The 24524-nt window shown below is 40.3% G+C and overlaps 1 protein-coding gene and 1 long non-coding RNA gene across 5 annotated transcripts in view; one reads left to right on the top strand and one right to left on the bottom strand.

The window, feature by feature from the left end:
- Positions 1-24524, top strand: part of LOC310723807 (uncharacterized protein) — a 544801-nt gene that overhangs the window by 227220 nt on the left and 293057 nt on the right. The gene's annotated exons all lie outside the window — the stretch shown is intronic.
- On the bottom strand, positions 15120-16276 carry LOC310725598. Its single transcript, XR_014533441.1, has 3 exons — positions 16053-16276; positions 15442-15534; positions 15120-15211 (listed from the first exon to the last, which is right to left on the bottom strand). It is a non-coding gene; the product is annotated as an uncharacterized lncRNA (long non-coding RNA).

Genomic DNA, 24524 nt, shown 5'->3' with positions numbered 1-24524 from the left:
ATAATCACCCCAACTTTTCATCAATCAGTATTACTCACAAACAATACATATACATATACAATAATCACTTTATTATAATAGTTGCTCATACACACACACACACACACACACACACCCTCATTAATTTCTCTACTTGAAAATGTCCTTTTTTGGGAATTATATTATTCATTCGTGGCAGGGGAGTGTTTTGTCTCACTGTAGGGATATCTTTATTCATTCAGTATTAAGGGGCTTTGACTTCGTATTTAGGTCCTCTTTAGAGGCTCATAAAGTTATTTAGCCATAAAATATTTTCCCAAAAAGGCTCATTGTTTTTATCTTGTCTTTTGTTATTTAACAGAAAAAGGTCTTCCGAAGGAAGCTCATAAGTTTTAACAGATTCAGTCCTCTCATGTAATGAGGCTCATTGTTTTATTCTTAATAGAAGATAAATATTATCCTTATAGTTACTAGAAACTAACCCTTGTTTTCCACCTTAACTCTCCTATGTATTTAATCATATCTATATATCACACATCTCAGCACATATTGCAATCAGTCACGCACACACAAATTTTCCAGAGAGTGAGAGAGAGAGAGAAAGAGAGAGAGAGAGAGAGAGAAAGAGAGAGAAAGGGAGGGGGTCCCGCCCGCCTGCAGCGGAGCGCAGACCCTCACACGCAGAGAGACAAAAAAGCAGAGGAAAAGGGGGGGGGGGGTTCGCCCACAGCGGAGAGAGAGGGACTTCACTCGTAGCTGAGCGCACACGCGCAAACACAAACACACACTTAGTTCCGCGCGCACAGAAAGGGAGAGACACCCCTTATCTTCTCTTATTATTATTTATTTTTTTTTTTATTTTTTTTTTTTTCAAAGCGCACACACGTTTTCCTCAACACACACACACAAATTCCACATACACTATAGTCGACTCAGTCATACAAACTTATAGCATGCTATTTTGCCGCACCTTTATTCTATTTTCTCTTTATTTCCTTCCTTTATTAAATTTATGCTACCTCTTTGATATGCAGAAATTCAAATGACAGTTGCATCATCACCTAGCTCGTCAGCTAATTAGTCAGAGTGGGAACTTCAATTGAATTTTAATTCTGCATCATCCAGTTCCCAGAACTGACCTGAAATCCACCTAGTGAATGCCCAGGTTTTGTGGCCTGACTTAAATGTCACCTCCCTGAGGGTTTTTGTCCAAATCTTGCGGCTTCCTCTTTAAACCTTATTCTTACTTTTCCCTTTTTATTTCAACCTTTATATTCCTGTTTTCCTTTATTTCCTCAACTTTTTACCATATTTAACTCTTTCTCAGAGTCATTCACCTTTTACTTTTTACTTTAGCTTCAACTCTTATTTTCTTCACTTCTCTCTTTATTCCTGTTCCTTTTTTTTTCCTCTTGAACTTTTTACTTCGCTTCTTTTCTATTGTAATTCAACGTTTAATTTTCCTTAAGGCATTATTACAGTCAAATCCCCCCTTTTGCGCTGCCCAGCAGTGCAAAAATTTTAGAACGGAGAGCCACCCAAACCGACAAACACAACACAACACTCAACAACCCAAAAACCCACACACACAGGCCTTTAACGGTGCGACCCAACAGCAGATAAACGGAACCCCAAACGCTCACCGTTTCAGCCGGCCGGACAGATCAGGGAGCCGTCGTCGGAGCAGATCCGCGAAGCTGAGAAGGCCGCAAACCGCCCAGGATTCGTGACGCCAGGAAATGTTGTGTATTTCGTCGTCTTGATGGAGTGTAGCTGTCGGTTGGAAGGAATCTCCGTAGACGCAGTTATTTCGTGTAAATAATGATTTTTATTCAGCACAGAAATATAGCATCTTTACAGGCCTTCCGGTCAAGCCTGGAGTCAGCACGCTCTGATTCAAAGTCTGACTCCCGATCCATGGCTGCACACTCATTATATATTCTGATCATTCTCTGGGTCCGCCTCTTAATGCATAACAGATGTATATGAGCCTACTGTGCAATAATGTTTATCTTAAAGAGAAACCTGTCTTTGTCCAGATTTAATATATCTCAAATGTACCAGTGCTAACTTTCCCAGACCATTCATCTTAACATACAGTGAGAACGGGTCAGAGGTCTTTTCCCAAGAGGATGTGCATCCTGGATCATATTCTATACTTCGGCTTATACTGATTTAAGGACGACCATCCGTTTCATTTTCTCAGTCACGGCTCATAAGATAAGCACTATGGGCCTTTCATACATTTGGCTTAAAGGAAAACATCTGGCCAGATGGTTCAGTAATTAACTTTGGCCTTTTCAGGACTTTCACCATTTGTAGAATTGTATGAGTTAAGGCTTTTAGATATTACACATTTAAGATACTATACGTTTAAGACACTACAACAGAAACTGAAGTTGAGGTATTTTCTTGCAGCTTTAGTGCTTTGTTCATTTTGAGCTCTAAAATCAATATAGCTGACAGTTAATGTGGGGCAGAACCTGATTCACTTAAACATCTGTACTTTATAATTAATCGCATGGATTGGCACAAGAAAGTGGATGATCTTTCAGCAGTTATTCTGACAGGGTTAACACTGGATTCACCTCACAACACCTGAACACTACTGCTGGATGGAGCAGCGGGTGCGTGCACGAGCGGCGGTTGGTGAATGGAGGGTGGAGCCGGGGGGAAACTAGCGGCGAGAAGCAGATCTGTGGCTGATGGGACTAATCAGTGTGCTCTGTTTTAGTGACTGGTGATGAGGAGAAAAAGGAGGAAGACACCGAGCAGAGCTGAGCACGTGTGTGTGTGTGTGTGTGTGTGTGTGTGTGTGTGTGTGTGATGTAAAGTGTTTGAGTAAATGTACTTCGTTACTGTACTTGAGTAACTATAAGTGACCTCCTGTCTGATGAACTGTTCTGTATTGGTCCTGTTTACTTCAATAGTAAGGAATGTAGACCTGAGATCCTGATTATTGGTCTTTTATTACCCATAAGGCAGTGGTTTTTAACCTTTTTTGAGGCGTGACTCATTGTTTACATGAAGAAAACACAGTGCATGTAGGGGTACGGTCTCAGGAGCCCTGCAGTAAGTGTGCTGTGTGCATGTGATTGATGAATGTGCAGGTAGAAATTCAACTGAAACTGCATTCAATCTGGTTGATTATCAAGCAAGTTATTTTTTAACTACATTTACGTTCCCTGTTATAGGATAACTTGCAATTCTGTTAGTTCCAACTGTATTTCAATTAATTCCTGTTAATACCGAAATATTCCTGATAATTCATATAGGAAGTTTCCAGTCTTGAAAATTCCTGCAACCACATTCCTAGGAAATACATGAGCTGTTCCTTGGTCTTGGGCACAGGGATATTTTACCTGACTCTGTTTTTATTTTTTTATTTTTTTATTTTTTTAAGTTTTACATTGTTCTGATATCAGATGCCCCAAGAAATTGCAGTTTAGACACAGAAGCTTGTGTATGTGAGGATCCTCTATAATTATTTGGAGAAAGAGTCTGGTGTCATTATGCCATGGCTTGGGAAGTCGGGATGTTGTTAATAAATGTGAACTGATTTAATGTCATACAGTGTGTCTGTGTTCTACATTACAGTGGGGTCTGAGGTTCGGTTCCCAGCGTGTTGTTTCCTTACATTCTTTTATCCAGGACCCAAAATCTTTCCACTGATCTCTCACACATTTAGAAAGTGATATATGCAGAGCTGAACATCTCACCATGAATGATGAACAACCTCATGCATGTTTGTGAGTTTTACTTAGAATCTACTTCGACTTCACTTCTGTGTTCATTCCAACCTCATTTATGTCGTCAGTCTGATTAGAGAGCAAACAGAGTGTAAGTGATTCTTCACTGCAAGAAAGAAAAGAAGTTTGCAAATGCTGTTAGATCTGAATACAAACATGGTGCATCAGCGTACAGTGGCGGTGACGTCTGCGGTGAGTCTCCAAGTGACGGGGCTGTTGCTTGTCTGTTGACCTCGCTGTGCCTGCTGCTGATGCTGGGGGTCTCGAACTCTCCTCATTGAGCAACCATCCAGGTCTGGATTTGTTTTAACACACTAGAAAGAGTGAGTTCTGTCCCGTCCCTACCTGTGTTTATTTTGTTCTGACTTCTGCTTCAAATTCCTACATGTTCTATGAAAACCAATTTACAGTAATTTTCTTTTTCCCCTTTTTCTTTTTCTGTCTTCTATTTGTTTCAGTGTTTCTTATACAATACAATACAATACAATACAATACAATACAATACAATACAATACAATACAATACAGGTGTGAACCTACCTGTCATGATGAGTGTATTTGTAAATTATCCGCTAGGTGGCAGTATTGTCACAATTACCGGTAAGCTGTAGAAGAACTCATGTAGAAGTGATGATGTTACAGTGCAGTTGTTGCATGTGCAGACCTGTGATGGAGTAAAAGAGATGTTCCTCACTAAGAGTTTTCTGTGGTAACATTTTTTTTTTCCTGCAGCCTTTCTTGATGCCCCCAAACTGATTATGATGATGGTGACAGCATGGCCAAGTGTTTTCAATTCAATTCAATTCATTTTTATTTGTATAGCGCTTTTAACAATGAACATTGTCTCAAAGCAGCTTTACACAGATAATGCGGTGATTAAAAATGAATATGTTCTTTATGAGTAAGTTTGTCCCTGATGAGCAAGCCGGTGGCGACTGGCGACTGTGGCAAGGAAAAACTCCCCGAGATGGCATAAGGAAGAAACCTTGAGAGGAACCAGACTCAAGAGGGAACCCATCCTCATCTGGGTTACACCGAATGTCCATTTGTGGCGGGTATACAATGTTGCGGGGTGCAGTGATGATGATCAAAAGCGAAGTGTATTTCTGAGTCAGTGTAGGAGACTGTTGACATCAGTGTAGGAGACTGTTGACATCCAATCCAGGCAGGCCTGGATGAAGTGGGAAGATCCACGGGGGGGAGAGGGGCAGGAACAGTGGTCACTGGAGCCTCAGGAGCATGTTTAACTCGACCGAGAGAGAGAGTGAGAGAGAGAGAGAGAGAGAGAGAGAGAGAGAGAGAGAGAGAGAGAGAGAGAGAGAGAAGAGGGTGACAGGAAGAGAAGGATATGGATTATTAAGTGTACCTATTGTTGCATGAGAGTTAAAGTCACTGTGCAGTTTGGACTCCGGCAAGACTCGCTATAGCAGCATAACTAAAAGGGAGAACCAGAAGGCAACACAGACATGAGGGATCTCTGGGATAAGAGACGGCCCACCACACCACCATCAACAAACCTGAGTGAACACGTGAATGTGAGGGGACGACAGCGTACAAATATCCCAGTTCACCAAACACTCTATATCAATGTTCCCTCCAGATCTGAGCCTTTACCTGAGAAAAAATCTACTGATTAAAGGCTTGACTGAATAAATATGTTTTCAACCTCGACTTGAACACTGAGACTGTGTCTGAGTCCCGAACACTGATAGGAAGGCTGTTCCATAACTGCGGGGCTTTATAAGAGAAAGATCTGCCCCCTGCTGTAATCTTCATTATTGGAGGAACCAACAGATAGCCTGCACCTTTTGATCTAAGTAGGCGTGGAGGATCATACTGGTACAGAAGTTCACTCAGATACGGTGGTGCAAAACCATTAAGTGCTTTATATGTCAGTAGTAAAATTTTATAATCAATGCGAGATTTGATTGGGAGCCAGTGTAGACTGATTAATACAGGGGTGATGTGGTCATATTTCCTAGATCTAGTGAGGACTCTTGCTGCTGCATTCTGAACTAACTGAAGCTTATTTATGCACCTACTCGCACACCCAGACAGTAAAGCGTTACAGTAGTCTAATCTAGAAGTAACAAAAGCATGAACTAGTTTTTCTGCATCCTGTAACGACATCATATTTCTAATTTTAGCAATATTTCTAAGGTGAAAGAAGGCGATCCTGGTAATATTATTCACGTGAGCCTCAAAGGAAAGACTCGAGTCAATAATCACACCAAGGTCTTTGACAGCCGTACACGCTGAAACAGAAACACCATCCAGAGATGTTAGGTAATCGGAAAGTTTGCTTCTAGCTGCATGTGGTCCTAGTAAAAGTACTTCCGTCTTATCTGAGTTTAGCAGAAGAAAGTTATCGAGCATCCACTGTCTAATGTCCTTTACACATTTTTTAACATTGTTAAGCTGATCTCTCTCATCTGGCTTTGCTGAAATATATAGCTGTGTATCATCAGCATAGCAATGGAATCTAATACCATGTTTATGAATAATTTCTCCAAGAGGCAGCATATATAAAGAGAAAAGCAGAGGGCCTAAGACAGATCCTTGAGGAACACCAAACTTTACCTCAGAGAGTGTGGAGAACTCACCATTAACATCAACAAACTGATAGCGATCAGTCAAATAAGACCTGAGCCAAGAGAGAGCCGTTCCCTTTATTCCAACAACGTTCTCAAGTCTAGCAAGTAGTATAGTGTGATCAATGGTGTCAAAAGCTGCACTAAGGTCGAGCAAAACAAGTAAGGAGACAAAACCCTGATCAGAGGCCAATAACAGGTCATTTACCACCTTAACTAGCGCCGTCTCTGTGCTATGATGAGGCCGAAATCCTGACTGATACATTTCAAAAATATTATTCATAAGTAGGTGTGAGCATAACTGCTGTGCTACAACCTTTTCCAAAATTTTGGCTATGAAGGGGAGATTTGATATTGGTCTGTAGTTGGACAGCTGACATGGGTCAAGGTCAGGTTTCTTAATTAGGGGGTGGATAACTGCCAGTTTGAAGGATTTTGGTACAAAACCAGTGCTAATGGAAGAGTTTATTATTTTTAAAACAGGTTCAATTACCTCTGGAATGATCTGTTTAAAGAAACTTGTAGGCAAGGGATCGAGAATGCAGGTTGATGATTTTGATGAGGAAATTAATTAAATTAAGTCATTCTCGTGAATAGGAGTAAAACTTTGTAATTGATTGTCTGTTATAATTACACTGCTGTCTACAGGGTTACTTGTAAAATAATTTGGCTTTATATTAACCGTCTGGATTTTTTGCCTGATGTTTTCAATTTTATTATTAAAAAAGTTCATGAAATCATTAGTACCTAATGATGGTGTGCATGTGAGTGCAGTGCTTTTATTCCCTGTTAATTTTGCTACCGTGCTGAATAAAAATCTAGGATTATGCTTGTTATTTTCTATGAGGGTGGAGAAATATGCTGATCTAGCAGCACTAAGAGATTTTCTATAAATTAGGAGGCTCCCCTTCCATGCTATTTGAAATACTGTTAATTTTGTTTGACGCCATTTACGTTCTAATTTTCGAGTGGTCTGTTTTAAGGTGCGTGTATGATCATTATACCACTGTGCTAATTTTTTCTCCCTGATCATTTTGGTCTTAAGGGGAGCTACATCATCTAGGGTATAACGTAATGTTGATTCTAGGTGTTTAGTGGCCCAGTCGAGCTCTGCAGGGTCAGACGGAGATCTATCTAATATCGTAATTTCTGGAAGATTGTTAATAAAACGCGCTGTTGTAGCTGACGTGAAAGTACGCTTAACACGATAACGTGGTGAAGTAGTAATGCAATGACTGAGGCAAATTTTAAAAGAGATGAGATAATGGTCTGAAATAGCTTCAGACTGTGGAATTATGACTACGTTTTTTATTTTTAATCCAAATGTTAACAACAAATCGAGAGTGTGTCCACCACTATGAGTGGGTCCTATAACATTCTGATTAATTCCAACTGAATCTAGAATGGACACAACAGCTGCTCTTAAGGAGTCTTCCTGATGATCAAAATGAATGTTAAAATCACCAACAATTAATGCTTTGTCTAGAGAAGTAACTAAATTTGTGATGAAATCTGCAAATTCTATGAGAAAATCAGAGTAGGGCCCTGGGGGTCTATAAATAATAATGAGTGGAATTGTCTGACTGGACCTGCTTTCAGACACTGAATATTTTATGCTGGTGTAAAGAACTTCAAATGTTTTACATTTGTGTTTAGTCTTTTGTGTGACGCTTAGATTATTATTATAAATAGCTGCGACTCCGCCTCCTCTGCCATTTAGACGGGGTTGGTGTATGTAACTATACCCAGGAGGACTCGCTTCATTTAATGCTAAATATTCATTTGGTTTAATCCATGTTTCTGTCAAACACATTATTTTAAACTCCTGGTCGGTAATAATTTCGTTTACATTAAGCGCTTTAGACGTGAGAGATCTAATATTCAGCAATCCTATCTTTAGATCAGAGGTGCTGGCTGTGCGTTCAGTCCTATTTAATTTTATGTTAATCAGGTTACTAAAACAGACTTTCTGAGAATTCCTATATGTTGGTTTCGCTCGGGGGACAGACACAGTCTCAATTTGGTGGATCCTGAGTAACGACTCTGTGCAGCTAGCAGACGGTCGGTTTAGCCTGTCTGTCTGCTCCCTCAGAATGGAGTCTCCTAAAACCAGAGCTCTTTCAGGTTTCTCAGCGGGTGCTTCACTGAGGAGAGCAAACCTGTTGGACACGTGAAGCGGAGAGGAATAGTGCTCCTGTGGGCGAGCCTTAGCGTTAGCTTTGGCTTTGCGAATATGCTGCCGAGTCGTCACCCATTCGCCCCGCTGCAAGGGCTCTAATGCCGGAGTCGGGGGAATATTAACTTCACCTAGGGCATCCAGACTTTCCCCTGCAGAACCTGGACTGCTCTCGCACTCACTACTTCTCTCTAGACTCTGGATGCGCTCCTCTAATGCTAAGATCTTCTCCATCAAAGAGCAAACTAGCTTACACTTCTTACAGATTAAATTATCGCTAACAACGGAGAGACACTGACTAAACATGTCACACTTCACACACTGAATGAACTGGATGTTCGCCATAGCAGAGAAATTACGTACCCTTAATGTGGTTAATGTACTGTGTGTTCGTAGTTCTGGTGGGAATATCCTCCACGCACTGCTTTCAAATTCTCAAACAGGGATAAAAGCGCTCTTCCGAAAGCAAAAATACACGAGACGGAGCTGCTTGCAGCTTGGTGCGCTTGACGTTCCCTTCCATGTTTTGTCCCGTGACGGCTCTTTATGCCGAGCCGAACCAGGACTTTTCATGTATTTTACTGCCTTCTTAATCTTTTTTAAATTTCCAAGCATCAGTGTAATCTAGTGGAACAAATTCCTTATACATTCATGAACTAAATCAACTAAACTACATCCTAAGTCAGTTCTTTTCTTCATAGTTGAAGCAAAAAGTGTTAGAGGACATCAGTATTGTAGGCGAGTTTACTAGCTGTACGTTCATGCAAAATGGAGGTGATGTAGAACCATGTTTTATCTTTATTCTCTGATATTTATTTCTCTATCTACAGGAAAGTGCTTCAGCAAGTCCTAATCTGATGATGGATTGTGTGTGCAGATATGCCGGGGTGGGGCAGCTCTCAATGGTCTATGCCACTCATGATCTGGCATCCAGCAATTCCAAAGTCACTTTTAAGACTGAAATCATGGCGGCAAAAATCAGACGTCCCGTCCCCCAGCCATCATCTAATGCTTCAAGTAAATCGTCTTCCTCTGTCGCCAGATCAAGCAAAAACACTCTTTATATATCATTTTATAGATTCATTTTATAGCATTTTATTTCTAAAACTTTCTCCAAAAATAAATAAAATACATTTGAGATCTGTACAGCGTATCTGTTGTCTATTACAGTTTATATCTAAGTGGCTGGTTTTTTTATATTATTTTAGTTGATTTTCCAGGTTCTGAAAAGTTCTTTATTCATGTCCATTTTCATTATTTACACAAAAAGTACAAATTAAAATGAAACAAAACGTCTGTTTATTTTCTGTTTCTTTTTTAATATTATATATATATACGTCGTCAGCGTTGTGCCAGCGCAACTGATATCCCATTGTTCTCAGGTGTTAATGTTTAGCAATAGATCCCACTACATGCCCTGAGAGATGGTGGTGCCCAGGAACCTGAATCCACTGCTGCCATAGTGCTGTTCATGATGGTGAGTGGGGGGAGAGCAGGGGGGTTTCACCTAAAATCCACAATCATCTCCACTGTTTTGAGCGTGTTAAGCTCCAGGTTTTTATGACTGCACCATGTTTCTCAGGTCTTTCTTCACTGAAGCAGGGTCGTTGGCTGAAAACTGATTTTCCAGCTTTTTAGAGTAGCTCCTCTTAGCCACTCTATGAGGATCAATGATGAGGATTAATCATCCTCATATTAATAAATTATTCATGTACTACAGTGTTTGAAAAGAACTTGAAATCCTGTCAACCGAGAACAGAAAGCTGAGGGTACATTGGGAACAAGTTTCTCAAAGTTGGAAAGTTGTAATCTGGAAACATTTTACCTGAATCGTTATTTCTGCATATTTATGCTGTGCAGGTGATTGTGTGGATCCATAGGGTAGTGGTCATCACATCTGCTTTACACACACATAAGGTATTGGGTTCAACTCCCAGTGGAACAATGCAGGTTGTAAACATGAATGAGGTTTATATATTACTCACAAATTGTCACTGAATCCTGGAAATACTGTATATAGATTAATTAATAATTAATGACATTTATCTATGTGAGGGGTGTCAAACTCAATTGCACAGGGGGCCAAAACTCAAAGCACACTTTAGGTTGCGGGCCGAACAGGATAAACATTTATTGAACACACTAAAACAATGTTTTTTTTAACATAAATATTAATAAAAACAGACAGGAATATTATTCCAGAATAAATAAAATTAAACTTTAAATAACTTAAAATATTTTGCTCTCCATAAAAATATATCATCAAAAAGATCATTTTGAGAAACCAAGAGCAATTGGAGAAACATGAAGCTCAGCTGAGGGCACTTTGGGTTCTGACTATGAGAAACAGCAGAAACAGAAAGCTGAACCTCTTCAAGCCCAAAGAGTCGCAGAAAATCTCTGAGGAAACAAAGATTCTTAGGTGAGGGAAGAGAAATGAGGATGGAAACCCGAGAGTGACTGGAGGAAGCTGTACAGCTGTTCAGCACTAGAGAAAGAAAACCAGAGAAAGAAAAAGAGGAGATCAAGCTGGACATGTCCTACATATAATAAAGTACAAAAATATCAGTGACTAGCTGAAAGTACCCGTGCTTCGCTACGGAAGGCAGAACGCTAAGCAATATGGCAATAAGCAGTAAGCACTGAGCAGGACTGGATGATCAGAGATCAGAACGTAACGTCAACAAATAACGTACTACCCCTTTGTAGTACCGATACAGGGCAAACTACTTTGAAAATAATTTTTATCGTGCATCTAACATCTAATAAGAAACGATGTACTAAGTTTCATTAGGATCCGTAATATATTTCGAAGAATTTACAATGCGTGAGAAATCGCGTTTTTCGCGAGTTAGTCGCGATCCAGGCCGAATTTTTTAAAACCCTTTCTTAGTGAGCACCTAAGACCCAAGAGGAAGGTATGTTCCAAATTTCATTGCAATCCGTTCAGTGGTTTTTGAGCTTTATATATATAGCTTCAGCTGTGATGCATATATAAACCCCGACCATGAAGGTGTTCAAGGTGAGTTGCAATCATGGGAAAGACAAAGGAGCTTCCACAAAAGCTGAGAGAGGAGATTATTTCATCACATTTGAATGGCCTTGGGTATAAGAAGATTTCCAAAAGATTTAACATTCCAAGAGACACCATTGGGAGCATTATAAGGAAGTTTAAAAGCTATGGAACAGCTGCAAACCTGCCTGGCCGTGGAAGAAAGCTCACAATTTCATCAAGAGCCCTTAGCAACTTAGTCAGGACAGCTAAGAAAACCCCCCGTGTGACTGCAAGACAGCTACAGGATGACATGATGAAGGCTGGTACAAGTGCTTCAGTGGCAACTATAAGACGTGCACTGAATAATCAAGGACTTCATGGTCGGACCCCAAGACGCACTTCACTACTTCACTCTTGACCTCAAGGAACATCAGGAGTCGACTAGAATATGCCAGGAGGAATTTGGATAAAACTACAGAGTTCTGGGAGACAGTTCTATGGACTAAGGAAACCAAACTGGAACATTTTGGACATATGGACCAGCGGTATGTCTGGCGTGCAAAAGGTCAGGCTTATGACCAGAAGAATACCATCCCCACGGTCAAGCACGGAGGTGGGTCAATAATGATGTGGGGCTGTTTTTCTGCGGCAGTAACTGGCAATCTTGATTATGTACCTGGCATCATGGATTCCCAGAAATACCAGGTCATTTTGAAGAAGAACGTGATGCCTTCTGTTGACAAATTAAACCTTGGTGATCATTGGATCTTCCAGCAAGACAATGATCCCAAGCACACCTCCAAATCAACCAAAGCTTGGTTGGGGGAAAGATGCTGGAGTGTCCTGGAGTGGCCTTCTCAGTCACCAGATTCAAATCCAATTGAAAATCTTTAGTGGGATTTGAAGAAGGCAGTTGCAGCACGGAAGCCGTCAAACATCACTGAGTTAGAGGCTTTTGCACGTGAAGAATGGGCAAAGATTCCAATCGAGAGGTGTAAGAAGCTTGTCAGCACTTACCGAAAACGCTTGTTAGAAGATTTAAAAACTAAAGGGTGCTCCACAAGGTACTGAAGCTGGGGGTTAAATAATACTGCACATGATCATATGTTACAAGACTCACAATTTTCATTTGAACTTCAAAGTTAAGTCAACTTCTGTTGTCAAAATAACTCAAATATGTATCAATAAATATTGTTTGTTATTTCCCGAGTTTTTTTTTTTCCATTTATTTTCATTATCTTTTATCATCACTGTATTGTCTATTGAGGTGAGGGGGTTGAATATTTCTAATTGCAAGATCAAAAGGTCAAAAGCTGCATGCTATATGTTGGTTCCTCAAATAATGAAGATTACAGCAGGGGGCAGATCTTTCTTTTATAAAGCCCCACAGTTATGGAACAGCCTTCCTATCAGTGTTCGGGAGTCAGACACAGTCTCAGTGTTCAAGTCGAGGTTGAAAAAATATTTATTCAGTCAAGCCTTTGATCAGTAGATTTTTTTCTTAGGTAAAGGCTCAGATCTGGAGGGAACATGGATATAGAGTGTTTGGTGAACTGGGATATTTGTATGCTGTCGTCCTCTCACATTCACAAGTTCACTTAGGTTTGTTGACAGTGGTGTGGTGGGTCGTCTCTTATCCCAGAGATCCCTCATGTTGGTGTTACCTTCTGGTTCTCCCTTTTAGTTATGCTGCCATAGCGAGTCTTGCCGGAGTCCAAACTGCACAGTGATATTAACTTTCATACAACAATAAGGACACTTAATAATCCATATACTTCTCTTCCTGTCACCATCTTCTCATTCTCTCTCTTTCTCTCTCTCTCTCTCTCTCTCTCTCTCTCTCTCTCTCTCTCTCTCGTTAAACATGCTCCTGAGGCTCCAGTGACCCATGTTCCTGCCCCTCTCCCCTCCGGGGATCTTCCCACTTCGTCCAGGCCTGCCTCTGGATGGTGTTCTCTTCATTTGGAGGCCATTCTGTGCAGCTTAGGATGGTTTCTCATCAACGCCTTGGGTGATTCCATGAAATTCCGGAGTAAGAACGGGAGCTTTGAGGATGGATTGGACTGTAGTTAATGTAAACAGTCCCCTACACTGACTCAGGAATACAGTTCGCTTCTGATCATCATCACTGTACCCCACAACATTGTATACCTGCTACAAATGGACATTTGGTGTAACCCAGATGAGGATGGGTTCCCTCTTGAGTCTGGTTCCTCTCAAGGTTTCTTCCTTATGCCATCTCGGGGAGTTTTTCCTTGCCACAGCTCGCTCATCAGGGACAAACTTACTCATAAAGAACATATTCACTTTTAATCACATTATCTGTGTAAAGCTGCTTTGAGACAACGTTCATTGGTAAAAGCGCTATACAAATAATGAATTGAATTGAATATATATTAAACTTTTTCACAAAGACATTCTTTGGATATAATATGATTCTATTAAATCTCATGCTATAGGTGTCATGCCCCTGAGTGTCATAATGCCTGTTATTTTGGATGTTATTATTAAGGTGCAACCCAGTGTCATAGCATTTCGTGATATAGTCAAGAAATGTAATCTATTGACTCGTGTTCATGGACACGAATTTCCCTCTTTGTTTTTTGTGTCATTTAGCACGACATTCCATCTAATGTATTTCAATACGATGTATTTTTCGTGCCTCCGCCACGTTTTTTTTTTCTGCCACCGGCCGCCACAGAAGCTGTATTGCTTTTTTCCTCATTTGTTATTCGTATTTTAAATATTCTTCAAGTATTATTACTTAACATTTAATTAGATTATATTCTTGTTTTTAATGCTTTTTATTCTATAAAATACTCGGAATTATAGAACATCATCAGTGGTTGCTTCAAGTCAACACCAAGGTCATCCTCAGTCGTGATTGTACAAGTAACTAACAAATGTGAAAACATACAAAATAAAAGCAAATGAAAGTTGATGCAGTCCAGTGCAAAGTGGCTTAACCCTCTGGAGTCTGAGGGTGTTTTGGGCCCCTTGAGAGATTTTGACATGCTCTTACATTTGGTTCTTTTTAGTTGCTTTTAAATATATTATTGACAAAAGACTTATTACACTGTATTCAGCACAAACTGGGCTATCATAATATGTAAACAACTTATATGTGTGTGTTTGTATTTTTGACAAAATAAGGCTTATGTGTGGTTTTTGAAGAAAAAAAAAAAACAAAAAACAATAACATTAACACATAAAACTACAGTTAAAGTAAAAAATTGCATAAAAAATCCCTGTGCCACTCTTGAAAGCAGTTCCTGTTCAACTGAAGACACAGGTGAACATCGCATGCCAGGCATTTCCATGGTGTTTTGTGGTGCTTACCATGCAATGTTTTGCAATGTACACAGCTCTTGCGGGCAGCAGTGGCAACATTTCTGACATCAGAGGACAGTTCAGATCCTTGAACTGGTACATGATCAGAGTTGGTCCGTTTTGGCACTACTTTCTGTGTGACGCTACAAAGCTCAGCAATAAGTTGTTCCATAAATTTCTTTATGGGACACGTTACCATACAGTTCTTTATGCACAATGAAACTGTTGGTGGCAGCGATGTCCAAGAAGTGTAGAAAAATCTTTCGGTACCACATTGTTTTGTGCTGTGCTGTGTATTATTGGAACAGTCATTATCTGTCTGATCCTTCCATGACATGGTGGACTGTCTGTGTGCTGCCTTTGCCCTATTTGGAGCAGGTGCCTGATCACATCTGTTTATGAAACACACACACACACACACACACACACACACACACATACACACACACACACACACACACACACACACACACACACACACATACACACACACACACACACACACACACTCACATACAAACACGACTAATTGTGTCATTGATAAAGTTGTTTGCATATGTCAAACAATGCAATAACGATTCAAACTAAATATAATTTAAGAACATATAAAATATGTACTTACTCAGGATGATTCTCGGTCGAACTCAAAATGGAGCGACGCCTGCGTGGCCTGGTGTGAGTTTCCAGTGAAGGGAAGGGTGATGCAGCCACATTCCTAAAAATAATCAAACAATATATTTTAGGATGATGAATACACTTAAACAATATATATTTGTTAGCATGCATTGTATAGCCTATAGGCCTATTTGTTGATGGGCAATAGGACAGATAAATGTTTGTTGATGGGCCATAGACCATAATCCATCTCAGACATTTACACTATCACCATTTACAGCTGAGCAAATCATGGAAAAAATGTTACATTCATAAGGCAGTAATTTAGCTAGCATTTACACCTCAGCATTCCCGAACATCTCTGCTAGCTAACAATACATAACACCCTTTCAGGATGATAAGTGAGACTAACCAAAACTAAACTGAGGCTAAAATATAACTTTATATAACGTCAACAATATTTAGAGCATACAATTACAAACAGTTAATGTTACAAATGAGCAGATATTGGCGGATATTTGTTGTAACATTAAAAGGCAATGCTGACAGAAGCTAGGCAGAGATGTCTACAAACAATATTAGTTTTATATGATTAGAATGTAAGACTTAATAACTTACTCATCGTAGCAACTTGCTGGAAAGTCCTCGAATGCGTCGATTCGCTCTTCAAAATGCAAACGCTCCTCGTCGGAATCGCAATCTTCTTCGGATGAAAAGGTAAATTCTTCATCACTGTCCAAAACCATCTAAAGAGCTTCCTCACCGGTGTAGCGTGTCATCTATCAAACGCAGCTGAATGTGTAATAATCTCAGTAGAATCGCATTGTTTTATGCCACTGTCCGGGGGGCGTATCCAGTCGCAGCCCATTATCAGATAATGACCTTAGGTGGAAAGTCTGTGCTTCTACTTGGTTTCACATGATTTATATTCATTGGAAACATCTGTTTTTTTTATTTCACCGACTACATACTTTAAGATGTCTAAAGATATATATTTTATTTCCGTCTGTCAGATATTGGCCGAGTTTCAGCGCTTTTTAATGACGTGTTTCTAAACGAAGATCACGCAGACAAAGGCGACAGACGGCGCACCCTGATTATTTTATTCATTTAAAAAAATAATACAACAATTTGATTATATAGTGAGCATACACAAATGAAAGTAGACCATTTACAGATTTAAATGGTGTATTACTTTGACATGTTTGATCAAATATGACAGAGCAGTTTTTTGCTTTTAGTTGGCATCGGGAAAAAAAGCATGTTTGGGCGCCGGCCGCAAATCAGACTCCGTCTGATCCAGTGCGGCAGGGGAGTAGATATAGAACTGTGAGACTGCAGTGCAGACCACAACGCATCCTGAAACCTCACAGGACGACCGTGTCTCGATGATAATATCATTGAGTCTTTTCTGTTGTTTTGAAATCTGTGACAAAGGACAGGACGACAATTCCAATCACGATGTTTCGCTGGTTCAGTTGTCCATAGAACAAATCCACAGAAGGTGATGGTGTAGTACGTTACAAAGGTGCTTTGCATGACAAATTCCGTGAAGAGAAAACTGTGAGTTCCCGGAGCAACCAGCGAGCGGGCAGGAACTCCAAACGATTGGGCAAGGGTAATAGCCCTACGCACATGAAAGATACGGGTGATCAGCTGAAGTCCTGCAGGAAGATCATAGACAGAGTTCTGGATGGAATCTAGCCACATTCCATCTGGGGAGAATATGTCAGCGTGGTGCAGAATGTCGATCACCGGTCTGAACGGGTCCGGATCAGTTTCCCAAACAAATTCGTCCTTTTCTGGAGGAAACCTGAACCATTCACGGGATTTACGATGGCTCCATTGACCTAAAGGACAGGTGGGCTGCTCCAGGCACCACAGGCAAATATTGCAATAACGAAAGCCAAAACAAGCATAGCAGGGAGCTCTTAAGGTGTTAAAGTTGAAGCGATACCCCTCAGCACATGCTTCGATGTACGCACACATGCGTTGATGCAGACGCCTCCTTTGTTCACCAGCTGCCATGTTCCTGCACACAGCATAAAATACACACAACAACAACATGATTTATATACGATATTATCAAAGAATCAGAATTGAAGCGTAGAAAGGGTTTAGTGATTTTAGTTATAAGGAAACGTTTGTTACAGTAATTTTTTCTCATCGACTAGGGCCATAATCCCTCCGTCCAAATCCACATAGATGTTTTGATCCATATCTGTGGAGATGTTTTCTGTAGAAGACTCTTCACCTGCAATTTTATACACTGGGAGCTGTACGTATTGTCTAAACAATGACAAGGAATTCCACAACAGATAAAACATGCCACGGCTGCAAGGATTATTAAAATTGTAGTCCCAGTCTGACCCTATTCTACTCTATTTATTAGTATATTATGTTAATTATACTTGGAGTAAACAGGTTACATGAGTTTGATTAAAATATGGGCTAAATAGGTTAAATTAATCTACTTCATTGTATCTAATAGATTTTATACTAATTATTAGGTCAATTTGTTGGATTAATATAAAAAGCTAAACTATAAAAGCTAATCTTAGCTAGCCGGCTAGTTACCCATGCTAATGTCACTAAATAATTACTTTTTACTTTTCGAGTCTTCTACTAAATTGTCAGGAATCCCCCTGCCACGCCCCCTTTGGTGCTTCGGGGAACGCCCTGCTCCTTCTCTCATCTGCCCCGCCCACATGGAGCTCCTCGCATTGGGGTTTCATTGAGAACACCTGAGGCATATTCACTCACTCATCACACCGCAGATATAAACCCCACATTCACCCACACTCCGGGTCCTTTATTGCATGTTTGTGTGTGTGTTCATATTGATTACATTTGGACTCTCGCTCTCGCGTGGACGCGCCTCTGTCGCACCGTGGATCTAACGTTCCTTTTTCCCGGATTCCCTCATTCGGATTATTCCTCAGACTCTGGACTATTGTGGGCCACCGGAATAATCCTTTCACAGCAAGTATTTTTGTTGGCTTCGCCCTTTTGTTTAAATAAAACTTTATTTGCTGTTACTTTGGCTTCCGACTCCGTTTCCCGCATGACATAAATAATGTACAATATTCTGCCATAATTATTTAGACGACTTACCAGGTACCTGTATGAAGAAATGTTTAATAGAAGTTGTAAATGTTCTTAGATGCTGCTAATCGATGCTGCTTCTTGCTGCTGTTTGTTTGTTTGGCGGTTGTCAAGGAGATACTAGAATTTTTATGAAGATTCTGTACGCATCACTCTGGTAGGAGCTTAAACCAAAAATTCAGCCTTAAAGAAAATATAACTTTTATCCTGCTCCTTTTGCCACATCTCATCTCTGAGACTTTTCAGATGTTGCTACACTGAAAACTAAATACAGATCTCAGCTCAATATTGAACATGACTTGAGAGTGACAGTATCAAGTCTACAACCCCGTTTTGAAAAGATTTATGAAAAGATTTTGCTCTATTTTGCACAGACTGCAAAGTGACAGAAAGTCCAAGAGATAACACAACTACACCTTTATTTTCTCTATTTTTGTTTTTGATGCTACTTGATGTTCATTTAGAATTGGATAGTTCAATAAATTAGACATTTTTCAATATGAAGAATTTCATTATCCTTTTTTGAGGTGACGGAGGACAGGTGGGTTTTTAAACCCATCCCTCTGAAGTGGTAAATGGCAGAAAAAGTGAGAATCACTGCATTAAAACACAAACAGAATTCACATTAGTACAGAATGGAGCATAAAGCACGTCCGGATACTGCCGCTAGAGGGCAGTGTGAGACTGAGAGTTGAGGATGTGAGCTGTGTGAAGCTGGAGATCAATAGTCTGTTAAGGGGTGGGAAGAGGGGAAAAAGTAGGGGAAGAAGGGAATAGAGGAAAAAGAGAAAGGAAATGGATAGACGATGGACATTTGTTATGGTTTTTGGCAGATCGATGTATATAAATCCCCCAATAGTGCACAAAACTACTGATTATGTGAATGAAAATACATCACTTGTCACTCGTGTTAATTAATATCTGTATGATTTGACTAATTTTTCCCAATAAAGGGGCATAAAATGGATGTATATTTATTTTCTTAATGTACTTATTTAACCTTTAACATTTTTAACACAAGTTTATTATATAGGACTTTTGTATTTGTTTATTTATATTCTACACAATAATAATAATAATAATAATAATGATGATGATAATGGGTTCAGCAGGTTCACAGAATAATTCATGAGTCACTGTTTTATGAACGATAAAACATTTTATTTTTAATAACTAAAAATGCTACAAAAATCTTCTTCTTCTTTCGGCTGCTCCCATTAGGGGTCGCCACAGCGGATCATCCGTCTCCATACCACCCTGTCCTCTATATCTGCCTCTTTTACACCAACTGCCTGCATGTCTTCCCTCACCACATCCATGAACCTCCTCCTTGGCCTTCCTCTTTTCCTCCTACCTGGTGGCTCCATCTTCAGCATTTTTCTACCAATATAATTCATGTCCCTTCTCTGCACATGTCCAAACCATCTCAATCTCGCCTCCCTCACCTTGTCACCAAAACATCCTACATGTGCTGTCCCTCTAATAAACTCATTTCTAATCTTGTCCATCCTCGTCACTCCCAACGAAAACCTCATCTTCAGCTCTGCTACCTCCAGCTCCACCTCCTGTCTTTTACTCAATGCCACTGTCTCTAATCCATACAACATCGCAGGTCTCACCACAGTCCTATAAACTTTCCCTTTCATTCTTGCAGATACCCTACTATCACAATCACTTCTGTCGCTCTTCTCCACCCACTCCACCCTGCCTGCACTCTTTTCTTTACTTCTCTAACACACTCTCCATTACTTTGCACTGTTGACCCCAGGTACCTGAACTCCTCCACCTTCTAAAGGCTAAAGGTAAGGTGCACACTCGCTGTTTTCCTGGTGCTCGTGTTCTGGATGTCGCTGCGCAGGTACCCGCGATCCTGAACGAGAACTTCGGAGCGGTTGTTCTCCATGCCGGATCAAACGACACCAGGCTGCGGCAAACGGAGATCTTAAAGAGGGACTTCAGGATCCTGGTGGAGACGGTACGCAGCACATCACCCACAACGAGGATCATTGTGTCAGGACCTCTTCCCACTTACCAGCGAGGGGCTGAGAAGTTTAGTAGACTTTTAGCTCTAAATGAATGGTTACAGTCATGGTGTAGAGAGCACAAACTTCTTTGTTAATAACTGGAACTGTTTCTGGGAGCGTCCTAGGTTCTTCCGCCCTGGTGGCCTGCACCCCAGCAGAGTTGGAGCAGCAGTGCTATCAGATAACATCTCTAGGATACTTCACACCATCTGACTGGTAAGACATCAAGAACTCTTCAACTATAAAAACACGCATACTACAGACCAAATAGTTACAAGTTCACACACAGCCCAGTTTATAGAAACCGTATCTATTCCTCATGTAGTAAAACCAAGAATTAAATACACAAGATCCAGAAATAATCTTATTGCAGTTAAAACTGAAAAATGCCAGATAAACAAACACAACAAAGTTCTAAAGTTCGGTCTTTTAAACATTAGATCACTTGCACCCAAAGCACTGATTGTAAATGAGATGATCACAGAGAATAATCTCTCAGCACTCTGTCTCACTGAGACCTGGATTAAACCAGGTGATTATATGGGTCTAAACGAGTCTACACCGTCAGGATATGTTTATAAGCATGAGCCCTGTCAGACTGGTCGTGGGGGGGGGGGGGGGGGTAGTAACCATTTATAGTGCTTCTATTAATGTTAGTCAGAGATTAGGATTCAGCTTTAAATCATTTGAAGTGCTCGTTCTTAAAATTGCACTTTCAGAGATGCATAGAAAACTCGCTCTGGTCACCGTGTACAGACCCCCAGGGCCCTACGCTGATTTTCTTCATGAGTTTGCTTGTTTTCTCTCAGACCTCTTGATCAGTTTTGATAAAGTGCTGCTTGTAGGAGATTTTAATATTCATGTAGATGATGCAAACGATGCCCTAGGATTATCATTTGTCGATTTACTAAACTCTTTTGGAGTTAAACAAAACGTCACCAGACCAACCCACCGTTTTAACCACACACTAGACTTAATATCCTACGGAGCAGACGTCACTGATATAGATATTTTACCCCAGAGTGATGACATCACAGACCATTATCTCCTACTGTACACACTACCGGTAGAGCAGATTAACCGTGTATCACCACGTTATCGACTTGGTAGGACTATTATTCCAACCACTAAGGACAGATTCATAAATAACCTGCCTGATTTATCTCAGTTTCACATTAAACCCATAACTGCTGATAATCTTGAGATGGCGAACAACATAGACCTTATCCTCACTAGCACATTAGACACTTTTGCCCCCTTTCGGTTAAAAAAGGTTCGAGAACAAGCACCTGCACCTTGGTATAATAGTCATACGCATGCCCTAAAGAGAACAACACGTAATCTGGAGAGAAAATGGAGGAAAACTAAATTGGAGGTATTTAGAATTGCGTATAAAGACAGTATGCTTAGCTACAGACAGGCGCTAAAAGCTGCTAGAGCTGAACACCTGAGCAAACTCATAGAAAATAACAAAAACAATCCCAGGTTCCTTTTCAGTACAGTCGCTAAATTAACAACAAATCAGGGATCTGAAAAATGTGTTCCATCACAGTTTAGTAGTGAGGACTTTATGAATTTCTTCACTGAAAAAATAGATAACATTAGAAAAACAATTGTGGCAGTTCAACCTCTGACAGCATCTCCCGACACAATCGTACTTACAACCCCACAACTACACTGTTTTACATGTATAGGACAGGAAGAGCTGTATGATGCTATTATGAAAGCTAAATCAACAACATGTCAGTTAGATCCAATTCCCACTAAACTACTGAAGGAAGTGTTATATACAGCTGGTGAGCCTCTTTTAAATATTATTAACTCCTCACTATCGTTAGGTCATGTCCCTAAATCCCTCAAGTTAGCAGTTATTAAGCCCCTCATTAAAAAACCTAATCTGGATCCAAACACACTATCGAATTACAGACCCATTTCAAATCTCCCATTTATGTCTAAGATTTTTGAAAAGATTGTCGCTGCCCAGTTATGTAACCACTTGCAGGAGAACAATATCTTAGAGTTTCAGTCAGGTTTTAGGCCCCATCATAGCACAGAAACTGCTCTAGTTAAAATCAATAATGACCTGTTTTTAGCTTCAGACCAAGGCTACATCTCCCTATTAGTTTTACTAGATCTTAGTGCTGCGTTCGACACTATAGATCATGATCTTCTCCTCGATCGCTTACAGAATTACATCGGTATTCAGGGACAGGCATTAAGCTGGTTTAAATCCTACCTGTCCAATCGTTACCATTTGGTAGATTTAAATGGAGAGCTATCCAGGATAATGCTAGTGAATTATGGCGTGCCACAAGGGTCAGTTCTAGGACCCCTGCTTTTTACAATATACATGCTTCCATTAGGAAATATTATTAGAAGGCATGGAATTAGCTTCCATTGCTATGCTGATGATACCCAGCTATATATTTCATCCAAACCAGGCGATACAGCTCAATTAGCTCGCATAACTGAGTGTGTTGAAGAAATAAGAGATTGGATGACCCATAACTTTCTGCTAATAAATTCTGATAAAACGGAGATTTTGCTCATCGGCCCAAAAAATAGTACACAGAAGCTCCAGCATCTCAGCCTGCATTTAGACGGTTGTTCTGTAACTACTAGTTCAACGGTAAAAGACCTGGGAGTTATTTTAGACAGCAACTTATCTTTTAAAAATCACATCAATCAAGTTACAAAAACAGCCTTTTTTCACCTTAGAAATATTTCTAAGCTAAGAAATGTTATCTATATCTGATGCAGAGAAGCTCGTCCATGCGTTTATGACCTCTAGAATAGACTACTGTAATGCATTACTAGGTGGATGTCCTGCATCATTAATAAACAAGCTTCAGTTAGTTCAGAATGCGGCAGCAAGAGTTCTTACTAGGTCAAGAAAATACGATCATATAAACCCCAATCTTATCGTCCCTACATTGGCTTCCTATTAAGTTTCGAATAGACTACAAACTACTGCTACTCACTTATAAAGCACTAAATGGTTTGGCTCCCATGTATCTATCCAGTCTTTTAACACGCTACAATCCGTCACGCTCCCTGAGATCTCAAAACTCTGGGCTTCTAGTAGTTCCTAGAATAGCAAAGTCCACTAAAGGCGGTAGAGCATTTTCACATTTAGCTCCTAAACTCTGGAATAGTCTTCCTGACAGTGTTCGGGGTTCAGATACACTCTCCCAGTTTAAGTGTAGATTAAAAACATATCTTTTTAGCAAAGCCTACACATAACACACATCACACACATCACATCACATCACAACCTTGTGCTCCAGAATATATGATTACATGCACATTATCAACTTGTGCTGTTAATATCATGAACAGCAGCTACGCTAATTCCTCTCCACTGCTTCTCTTTCTCTCCCCATCCCAAGGCATCCTGAGGTTTGGCCAGCTCCAGTCACGTCCCACCTCGTGAAGATTATGGACCTATGGATGATCATGGAGAAGTAGATGCCGAGTGTTTAAAGGCCCTGGCATGGAGAAGCTGATGCTGGATCTATGATGATCACAAATTGTTCTGTATTGTTGAAAGATTTATGACCAAACTCTTGATGTCACCCATATGAGGATGGGTTCCCCTTTGAGTCTGGTTCCTCTCAAGGTTTCTTCCTCATATCATCTAAGGGAGTTTTTCCTTGCCACTGTCGCCACGGCTTGCTCATCAGAGACAAACGCACACCATTCACCTTCACTGTTGTTTTCTGTAAAGCTGCTTTGAGACAATGTCTGTTGTGAAAAGCGCTATACAAATAAACTTGACTTGACTTGACCTTCTCCACCTCTTCTCCCTGCAACCGCATCACTCCACTGCCCTCCCTCTCATTCACACACATGTACTCTGTCTTACTCCTACTGACTTTCATTCCCCTTCTCTCCAGCGCATATCTCCACCTCTCCAGGCTCTTCTCAACCTGCTCTCTACTCTCACCACAAATCACAATAT

This window comes from Silurus aristotelis (genome assembly GCF_946808225.1).
Source record: "Silurus aristotelis genome assembly, chromosome: 1".
NCBI classification, from domain to species: Eukaryota; Metazoa; Chordata; class Actinopteri; order Siluriformes; family Siluridae; genus Silurus; species Silurus aristotelis.
Note: the sequence above shows the minus strand (reverse complement) of the source record. Positions and strands in the feature narration are given on the sequence as shown.